General features: G+C 45.7%; 1 protein-coding gene across 4 annotated transcripts in view; it reads right to left on the minus strand.

Annotated features, from left to right (window-relative positions):
- The window catches only part of Lrrc3b (leucine rich repeat containing 3B), an 84,121-nt gene extending 76,575 nt beyond the window's left edge, over positions 1-7,546 (minus strand). For 2 of the 4 annotated variants that reach the window (XM_031361900.1, XM_031361901.1), the window contains exon 1: positions 7,098-7,546. The gene's annotated coding sequence lies outside the window, so the exon portion shown is untranslated. Of the gene's footprint in view, positions 1-4,851; positions 5,098-5,607; positions 6,166-7,097 lie in introns of those variants that run through there. The other 2 variants (XM_031361903.1, XM_031361902.1) reach the window with 2 other exon arrangements.
- Positions 7,547-10,782: the final 3,236 nt, after the last annotated feature.

Below are 10,782 nucleotides of genomic sequence, written 5' to 3' on the forward strand. Positions count from 1 at the left end.
TCCCAGCATAACCACAGGTGATGCTGCGAGCCACAGTGCAGCCAGTGCGCATCCCAGCATAACCACAGGTGATGCTGTGAGCCACAGTGCAGCCAGTGCGCATCCCAGCATAACCACAGCTGATGCTGCGAGCCACAGTGCAGCCAGTGCGCATCCCAGCATAACCACAGGTGATGTGGGGGCAGCTGCTCCCAGGAGCTCTCTTTTTCCAGTCCTTAGTACAGTATCCCATAGCCCGGCAATGGCCCTGATATGGGACATTCATTTATATCACAGTCTTCTTCACTTTTCAACGTTCTTAATGCCTATGAGTAAGGAAGAGAAAGCAATTGCTTGGTGTGGAGAAGTGAAAATTGGTCTAAGGAGAACAGTTTGTTAGTGAAAGCAGCTATGAGGCCTCTTTATCACAACTCACTGAAGTTCACCTCAACTTATACCCCCCCCCCAGCTTGGAGAAAGAAGCACAGTCCTCATTTCCCAAGGGTTCGCCACAAACACAGTAGTCACCCTACTCCAATTTTCTTAGGTGGCCATAGACTTGCAAGTACATCCAACAGCAAAGTCCCTATGGCCAGTCCATGAACTTTAATACACAGAAGTCACAATTCTTGTTCGTTAACTTTCCATTGTAATGCAGCATTTCATTCTCATGCCAACACATTGCCCATGGGAACTGGAAGAGCTAGGGTCCTGTCCCAAGCACAGGAAAGACCTGTCCACACCGCTGTGTGGTTATCTCGAAGCAGCACCTACACTCACTGCTAGCTGGAAATGGCAGCACCTAGTCTAACCACTGAGGTTACAATAATGCACACATTCTAGAGGAACCGCAGATGAAAGCAACAGCAGTTGGAAGGGAATCTGATGTAGAATCTTACACATATGGAATACATGGAAATGTTCTATTCCAGGACCCTACAGTTTCATCTGATTGCCAAGGGCACTAGAGACAGGGGAGGAGAAGTAATGAGTTGTTCTGGCGTGTGAGAAGGAGACATGGTGCTCTGAGTGGATGAAGACACTTAGGAGCTCCTTAGCTCAACTTCCTGTAATGTTCATTACTTCAGGACCCAAGCATCACACTCTTTTTGTCTCCTTGTTTTTCCCTTTGTCTTTGGGCTTGGGTGGTGGTATTAGATGTCATCCTCTTTTTGTCAGACTCCCCACTTTTGCCTGGTTTCAGTTGCCTGTGTTCTCTCTTTCAATTTCTCTCCATCTGGACTGCTGATGGGAGGTATTTCTGGGACACGGTTGGGAGAACAGATAGGCCACCCCAATAAATGTCTGGACACTACTCTTAACAGGAAGATGAAAGCTTAACTTGTGAGATGAGTGAAAACCATCCTGCTGGTTAATCCGCAGCAGTAGCCTGAAGTAGGGAATCCCAGAGGCCTGAGCAGGACCTTCTTCCTGCCCAAATTCCCAGCCAAGCATATTGCTTAGTCACTATAGGCAGGGAACCCTGGGGGCAGGCCTGGGCAAGGCCTGCTCCTCTAAGTCAGAAGTGTGGTTAGAAGCCTGAGTGTGATCAAGGGAGAAGCCTCACAGTGTTCACTTTAACTAAACGCATAGTTCTCTGTCCTGCTGCCTTGTCCTTGTCTACAGACATGTCCTGTTTCTCCCGGTAACACAGTGTTGAGAATACCTATCCTATTAGCAACCCAAGGAAGAAAGGCAGAACAGGAAAGAGGGAGCTGAGGGGAAAAGGGAGGGAGAGAGGGAGGGAGAGAATAAGCAGAAAGGAAAGAAAAACAAGATGCTGGCCTATATTTGGACACACAGTGCACTATCAAGTTTGCTCCATGGTACTGGAAATAGTTTGAGAAACACTTTAATAATATTTGTTTTCTTTCTTTCATAACAAAAGGCACAAAACCACTGTTTAAAAACTGAATGTAGTGTGATATTTGCAAGGGGCAAGTATCAATAGTTCAAAAGTTTAGCTTGGAATGAAATGATAAATGTCACAACCTTTCCTAATCTGCTTATCTCTCTCAGATGAAAAATCCATTCTTATGACACGAGTTCTATCTCCAGGACTTACTCATTTGATTGCGAATTGTTATAAGGGTGTTTCTATTAATTTAGCACTTTGGTGAAATAGCACTGACTTAAGAGAGAACTCCAGACTTCACTCTCACAGGAAAGGCCCATGTTACATGGCTCAAGACCCCAGATGTCACTGTCACAGGAAATGGCCTTGTCAAGTACGGAATTGAGATGCATCAATAACTAAGATCTTGTAAAGAGTACTCAAAAGTTGATGGCCATCTCCAATCTAAAAGCCTGAGCTATCCTGCATTACCAAAAAAAAAAAGTTTAAAGTCACAATATACATATAAAATAGGTGCTAATGTTTAGTCACATAGAGAACTCAAATGTGGGCATGCTTTAAAATAGAATACAATAGTTTAAGGCAGAATTTATGAGGAGAGAGCTTCGTTGGTTCTCCTTTGATATTTTCATATTGTTTTGTTTATTTGTTTCACTTATGGAATTCTCTAAAGTCTCTTTCTTTCTTTCTTTCTTTCACTCTTTCTCCTTTCTTCATTCCTTCCTTCCATTCTTTCTTTCTTTTCTTAGAAGAGGTTTATCTTTGTAGCTCTGACTGTCCTGGAGATTCCTTTGTAGACCTGGCTGGCCTTGAACTCAGAGATTCACCTGTCTCTGCCTCTGAGTATACTACCATCACCCAGTTTAGAATCTGTTTTGACTTCTCTTGTCAAAACAAGAAGGGTGAGAGAGAGCAGCTACCTTCCAAATGCTCTGAAAAGCCTGGAATCTAGGATGAGAATGTCCACCCAGCTTCTGTGGCTCAGAACAGAGAGCATTTCTCGTCATGTTGTCACAGTGGATTTCAAGGGCACATCTTATTCTCCTACTCTTTACCTGTTCTCTCTTAACAAAACCAATGTCCCCACCTTGAGACGGTCCAATTTTGGAGACAAACTGATTGCTTATGGTCCCCCCTGAAGAATGTAGCTGGTATATGAATTTTCCTACTTACATAAAATTATGGTTCACTTTGATGAATTCTCTAAAATGTGGATGCAGCTCTGGGACCCTGTGATTTTCCAGGTAGACACAGAACAAGCATGTAAAAGTGGATGAATAAGAATAGTCTCTGACATAACCCTTGCTTCTGGAGTTGCTGTCAGCCAGAGCCTCTCCAGAAGGCTTTACTTTCTTCCCCTCCACTACTGACTACCCAGAAACTCTGTGCTGGCTAGAAACCAAATTGGGGGTGACATAAAAGTCACAAGGTGTCTAAGTTTACTTCTAATCACTGCCATCCTGCTAGTGATGAGAAATGGCCTTTTCCCACTCTAAAGTTGGATTTTTTTTTCTTACTTTGTCTTCAAAAGAAGATCATCCTAGAGCAGAGATGAACTATCCCTAACACCCAGAATCCCACTCCACAAAACTTCTTAGAGGGCCACAGGATCTCTAGTGACTGGAAAGTGCTCTCTGTGTAAGGAGCTCAGTGAGTGGAGAATTATTTGATCCCTAGGCACATCACCAAACTTTGTTATGTCAGCATTGAGGTCTAATGCAGTGGATATCAGGGAGAAGTCCACCAATGCATTTGGCTAAGTAAATAAGGCCTTTCTCCTTATATTCTGTATTTTCTCAACTTCCGTCAATGATTGTGAGCAGGATAAAACAAAACTATTCAAACTTGATAAGACTTTTCAGAAGTGGCTGGCAATCCATTTAATCTTATTTAGAATCATTAAAGGTTTGCATGGTTAGTTAATTTTTGTTGCTTTGAAAGCTTATAAATAGTCTACTGCATCTGTGTTCCCAAAAAGCCAGGTTTGTGGTGACTAGTCTGCTACTTACTTAATCAGGTAATACTGATTAAAGGGATTTTTATGCAAAAGTAAGAAAAAGTGCCTTTTTTTTAAAAAAAATAAGGAAGACATTTTTCTTCAGTATTTTTAAGATGTTGAATCACATCAGAAATAAGCATGTATTTGTGAATAATCAAAGTTCACTAGACCCAGGCATCAAAGGCAATGGTTCCCACACTACTTATCTGCTACTGTGGGGCAGTAGTCAATGCCAAGGGACCTCCTCAGGAGAGGTCAAGGGCTCTGCCTTTCTAGTCAGTGTTATGTGCTCATCCATCCCCCAGAAGAACATTCTCCTGGGTAATCCTTGCTACCCCAAATGCCTTCTGAGCACAAAGCAGATCACACATAGATCTCTACCTCTGTCTCTCCCTGAATTAAAAAAACAATCTGCTAACAAGTTGAAAGGAAATGTTCAACAACGTCAGCTGGTTTCTTAGACGGGGTTCTCGGGAAACACACATCAGTCCCCATACCCTAGATTCTACTGGCATGTGCCCCTGTGCTTAAACTAAAGCAGAAGAGACCTCATTCATTCACCTCTCCCCCATGGACAGCCTTTACTACAAAATCTGCTTATGATTTTGGGGCACACAGCTTGCCCACTATGGGAACCAACCCTACTATGTACTGGCTGGGTGAAAAAGACCAAACTGTTTCTCCATGATTTTGGTTCCCATTTATACAATCATATAAGATCACTTCACCTAGCTTTCATGGCCATTGTGTAAATTAAAAGTAACACAAGCACGTACAATATACATGATAGCATCTGGCCCTGCATGCAGAACCAACCCGACTGATGTTAGAAGGCACTGCTCTCACTCCAGTCTCCCCCACAGGGTTCAACCACTGGTCCAAGCCACTCAGAGAGGTTTTGAAGCATCCTCCCAAATTCCCACGAGATTCCACCCTATTTCCTCAAAATGCCAGAGAGCAAAAATTCAGGTGAGAAGCTTCCAAAAACCATCAGAGTGGTTGAAGTCTGGGGTCCTACCTCAGATATCCAGGTATATCAGAAGAAGCTGTGTGCTGTCACTAGCCAGGTCTGGATGGGGAAGGCGTGGTCACCTTTTGTGCCCCAGAAATGCATCAGAAGCTTGTGTGGAGGGAATCCCCATTCTTGGTCTTAGGGCTGTTCAGCTCTCTGTTTTGAAGCAGGGAGCTAGCTGCCCCAGGTATGCCTCGATATGGGAGTGACCATGATAGAATTCCCAAGGGCCTTGATAGTCCACCTCTCTTCTAGAAGGCTCTGACCAAATAGCCAAACCAAGTGACTCTAATTGTGCTTTTCTCCTGATAGAACAGAATAGGGGAGGCAATCACAGGGCAACCTAGGGAAGACTGTTCTATTAAAAGCCAGAATATGAGAAGTTCATGCAAGGAGAACCTGGGAGCTGTCCACAGCCTTACACCAGCGCAGCTCCAGATGCTTCCCCACTGGACTAGGTAGGGACTAGAGACATGCAGGACTCTCAATCAAAAATGTCCCTGGAGATGTGGAGAAGAGGGCTATGTGCCTCCTCTCCCATACATGGTGATGTGTTGTTCCCCACCAGGGAAGAGGGGAGAGGTTTAGAGATTAAAAAATAGAGAGGGCACCCTTTCTTTACAATGTGCACACTAGACCTCTTCCCACAAGTGGTCTTGAAGGCCAGGTGACTGGGGTGCAAAGGGGGATCTCTGCATCCACCAAACCATCAGAAACAACCAGGACGATATATCTGGGGAGTTGAAAAGTGGATAGACCCACCTCTGATTCCAGATACCAGGTCGAGAAGCTAGGTCTTCCCTCACTGGAGGAGCTGTGCACACCCCCTTCTTCTGTGTCTCTCCACACATCCTCCAGCTTTAAGCTAATGATCTTTCCTAACCCAGTAAAGGGCTCCCTGACTCTCTTCTTTGCTCCGCCCAGGTGGAAACCTTGAAACCTCCAGGGGAAGGTATCTCTCAGATCAGCCTCTGCCCTGGATTCTTCTCTGGACTGTTGGGACCCCAGCCTATCTGCTGACAGCTGGGGACTCCCCTTAGTTTCCCACACATATACCCCTAGGAATCAGACCAAGAGTCCCCTTCCCATTCCGGAATGTGGAGAGATTCTTGACGCCCTAGTGCTGTCAGAGAAGGTGGGCGTAGATCTACCGACCCGGTGGTGGAGATGAAGGGGTGGAGAAGCAAGCGGGTGCCAGAGAGGAGAGGAGCTGTGATCCTCTTGGAGCCAGGGACAGCGTCCTCGGTCCATGATCTGAACATTCAGTCACCGCCCAAGATGCCAACGCATTCAGAATATAGCCGAGAGGTTTGTTTGTTCCTGGGGAGGGAGCTCTTTCTAACCTAGGCAGAAGCAGGCAGTCTTCCGAAATACCCTGGGGCAGGAATTCCAGGGCAGCTTTCCACCTTCGGACCTCCCAGGTACCTAGCCCCTCCCCTTGTATTTACACACCCAGGCCAGCGCCCCCAACCCCCAGTGGACTTCAATTTCTTTTCTAAATCCTCTTCGGTGGCCACGCTGAGGTGCCCCTTCGCCTACATTAGCAGTCTTTCCACCCCCTTCACCCTTGGGCAAATCTCATCCTCCGCTGCCTCCAGCAACCTCAAGAGGGATCTTTTCCTCCTAGAACCATTTACTTCACCCACCCAGATCAACACTTGCATTTCCCATGGCACATAACCATAACCAAAAGCCACTCCGAGGATTTTTATTATCGACTTGGTGGCAGGATCGAGTGGTCTGACTCTCACCGCTCTTGATGAAGACCCTGGGTGTCATTAAGTCCCACCTCTCCTGGTTAGCCCTTTCTGCCCCTACCCAGCTGCGACAGGAAAGAGAAGCACTACTAGATCCCAAGCCCTTGCCTCTGGATCCGGAGCTGCAGGGAGCAAAAAGTCGAACTGCAAGAACACAGTGAGAGAAATGGGCAGATGCGTTAAGGCTAGGGGAGCTGGGGGAAGGGCGCACGCGAGAACTGAACAGACACCGCACCAGGTGAGAACCACGCAGGGAGGGTCACAAAAGTTTGCAGACTGCTGCAAGGCACCTGGTTGCACAAGAGCGAAAAGGGTCGATTTCCCTTCGCCAGGCAGGGTCTCTCCAAAGATCTGTGTCATAGGGACCTGGAGGTTTGGATCCACACGGCTCAGAACTGCAGTGACCGTTCTCTGCTTCCCAGAGAGATGGCCTAAGCACCCTGACTGGGAGCTGATCCCGCGCTCTGCGTAAAGCAACAGGCGGCTGCACCTTACCTTGCGCCAGTCCTGGGTTGGGATGGCTGCTCCATCCTCGTGGCGCAGGGAGGAGGCGTTTGGTGCGTAAGCCTAGGGGTGTGCGCGCTGCTAGGGCTGCAGCGGCCGCCAGCTCCAGCCGACTGCAAACTGGGCTACCCACCCTGACCCGGCCCGCCGGCCGGGCTCCGCTCCGGAGCGACCGCCGCGGCGGCGTGAATGCGCTGTGGCCCGGGCGCAGGACGCAGGCAGTGCGTGGCGCGGCTGGCGTCTTTGCGCGCCGCCACCGAGCGAGGGTGCGGCCCCGGGCTGCCGTGTGGGGCACGACTTGGCTTTCACTGCTGCGGCGGCCGCTGCAGACCCTGTGAGGGGCGCCGGAGCCTCGCTGGAGGAGGAGACAAAGATGCGAGGGAGGCAGAAAGCCACTCGCCAACATGCAGGCAGCTCAGTCACTAGAGAGGACTCGTCTCCAAACCAGGACTGGGGATGGAGGAGGGGCGAGGCTTCTGGGACTAGACAAGCTAGAGCGAGTGAACGTGACTGGCAGAGCTGGCTATCACCTAGCTGGCACTGCTCTCTGCCTCTTAGTTGGAGGTCCTGAATAAGAAGGGGAGGGGCTTCCTTCAGCCTTTGCTGAAGAAGCAGAGCTGAGGTAGGAACATTAGTTAGCCTCCTCCTCTACTCTTGCATCCTCTTGCCCAGTTCCAGGACATGTTGCTATGGCCCCATTCTTTCTTCTTTTTCCTGACTACTGAGACCAGAGGGAACTGTTTAGATCCGTTGCTGTTACAGGGAAAAAGCAAACCTTTAGAATTAACTCAAAATGACTCATTGGGTGCCAAGAACTGTGCTAAACAATTTTAAAGGATGAGACAGAAGTCAGGACTCCATACCCCAACCCAACGTTCCCCTGTCAGATTTTCAGATGAGTATGCTTAGCATTTACGCAATGAGTTTTACTCCCTAATTCTTGGTCTCAAGCTTCTCCTGCTTCTCCAGGATTCCCTGTTTTTCCCAGGGATGACTTTGAGTGTGCGGTAGAAATAGTGCCTTAAGGTTTGTGTGTGTGTGTGTGTGTGTGTGTGTGTGTGTGTGTGTTAGAGATGGAAACAGAATTACTGGTTTCGGTAATATTCTTAGTTTATGACTTTAATTATTTATATGATCAGCACCAGAAACCAATTTAGGATTGAGCAACTTACCTTTCCAGACTCTACAAACATTACAGTCTTTCCAAAATTTCTTTCTCGACTCCACCCCAGGCCAGATTCGTTTCTCTCCTTCTCTGTGCTATTGCCAACCTTCATCTCTCGTCTCTTCTAAAACTGACATAGTGATAGATTTTATTATTTTACTCTCCTGTGTGACCCTGCCAAGCATCCAACAGAGCTAGTATCTACAGAGTCCATTGGATACAAGGAATGCTTATCTATTCGAAGATTATCTCCTTCGTGAATAGTGAATTCCAGTGTCCCTGGAATAGGGGACTCGTGATGAAACCTGTACATTATGGAGGAATGGGTCATACAGCTATTTTCACATGCCCTTTTGCTGACAGTACATAACTATCTCCTTTCTCTTTGTTCCTAGCTCATTTGCTCCCAGTGCCCATTTCACTTCCCTGCTGAACTCCCACAGGTCAGAAAGCCATGCTGTGAGCTCATGCACAGGGCAGGAGTCAGGCACACTGCAGCTAGCAGCTAGAGCAAACCCATTCCAGATGGGGATTCAGCAAAAAGTCTTTATCCTTTGGTGACCTGTATCAAGCATGTTAAAGCTTGCAACATCTCCCCATTTGTAATGATGCTTTTTTATGCAGATTTGGAAGTATGCTGAGTCTGGCCACATTACAAAAATGTATGAGCCGCCCCCACCCCACCTTGGGGCAGCTGTGATTCACATTATATACCTTTATATTCTATGACTTGTATTTCAAAAATTTCACAATATGATTTTATTAGTCTGGATTTTAATTATCATCACTTTATAACATTTTTAAACTGAGAATTTAGGACCTAGAAATAAATATATATGAATAGCAGGTATGTAATTTGGTCTAAATATTCAAAGGAAAACTTGGCATTCTCATTGAAAGTATAAAATTTTCTGTGATATTGTGCCCATGATTCTACTTCTCACAAGTCAGGAAATAACTGAGAACATACACAAAATTTATCTGTGGAGATGCTCACTAGACTTCTGTACAAGCAATTGAAGGTTGGAAGAGAGTACAAGATGAATAGTGAAACATTTCATAGGAATATTCAATAAAATATCACATACTGAACTGTTATAGACGACTGTCATCGTGGGTGATGGGTGTAAGTTTAGCTAAAGAGTTCCAGAGCACAAGATACACAGGACATAATGGAGTTCACAATCCACATCTCACAGAGCTGGTTTACATCCAAGTCTTTCTAACTGTTGACTGTGCTATCCTACATTTGAGTCTTTGGTTGTGCTGTGTTTTAAATGAAATGGCATTTGTGGAGCACTCACCTCTTAGTAATGTTCATAATACATAAATTTGGTTAAACATAAAAAGAAAAATGTCTGACTATGGCTCAGATAACCTTCATGGTAGCTTTCTGGTTTGGTTGGTTCATCAAGTTGTCAACTTGACTTGCTGACTGTTGGTATCACCCATGCTATAAAAAGGATAAATGACAGGGCATGGACTTTGTCACGTCTGATATAAACTTAGATTTGTTTTGTAGCAACCAGAAGTCAAGTTCAGCTAAGCAAAGTATGTTCTTTAATATGAGAAGCTGATTGGCTGTTTCCTCTGCTTGTGCTGACATCCAATTAAAAATATGAAACCTGAGAAAGACGGCTTCTTGGAAGCCCTACCTATAACTTAATTAGTGAACCAGAGGAGGAACTTGGCATGAAAGGGTGATGAGACACTCTGACCTTCATGTTCACCTTTACGGCCCTTCTGCTTCAGAGGTGGACCATTTGTAAAAGTTGTCTGGACATTTAAGAAATGGTACAAAGATATACAGGTAAATGGGATTTATTGATGTTTTCTGTTTAACTTCCTTCATAAATGGAGTGAATTGTTTCACAGTCAGTATGTCACAGAAACCTTTGCATATAGAAGAAATTCCTTCAGTTCTGCCCTGCATTCCCAATTGAAACATCTCTACAATGGGGCGATGCCTTTCTCTCAAGTTGGGCTGCATTTCTCAAATTCAGATTGGTGCCTGAAGTCCTGTTATCTATAGAATTAAAAAAAAAATCAAGATATGAAGATGTTGATTCCCACAAAACCTTTGTTCGAGGTAATCCCTGTAATAGCAAGTCACTGCCAAGCAGCCTAAAGCTCGAATTTTGGCAAAGAGGCCCCTGTAGAGCATACTCACCACTGGTCTTACCCTCAGTCAAAGAAAGCTTGGCCTGTGCCTAGACTTGAGTGCTATGGGAGCTGGAGGTCTAGTGACTATCCCATACATGCATTTCTCTAGGGATTCTGTATATTTTTCATGGCTGGTGGCTCGGTTCACATGGAGAGGAAGATCCAAATGCAAGTCAAACTTTTCCTTAATAATGAACACCTGATGAATGGTTCTAGAATAATGGTTCTGGAATGCCAGTGGTACAGGCATATCCAGTCTTTATACAATGTCATAGATTTTAACCCAGAAAGTATCAAGACACAAATAAGAGAACAACCTAATCATTTGAATGATGTTGACAAGTGGGC

The sequence above is a fragment of the Mastomys coucha genome, unplaced genomic scaffold (genome assembly GCF_008632895.1).
Source record: "Mastomys coucha isolate ucsf_1 unplaced genomic scaffold, UCSF_Mcou_1 pScaffold9, whole genome shotgun sequence".
Lineage (NCBI taxonomy): Eukaryota > Metazoa > Chordata > Mammalia > Rodentia > Muridae > Mastomys > Mastomys coucha.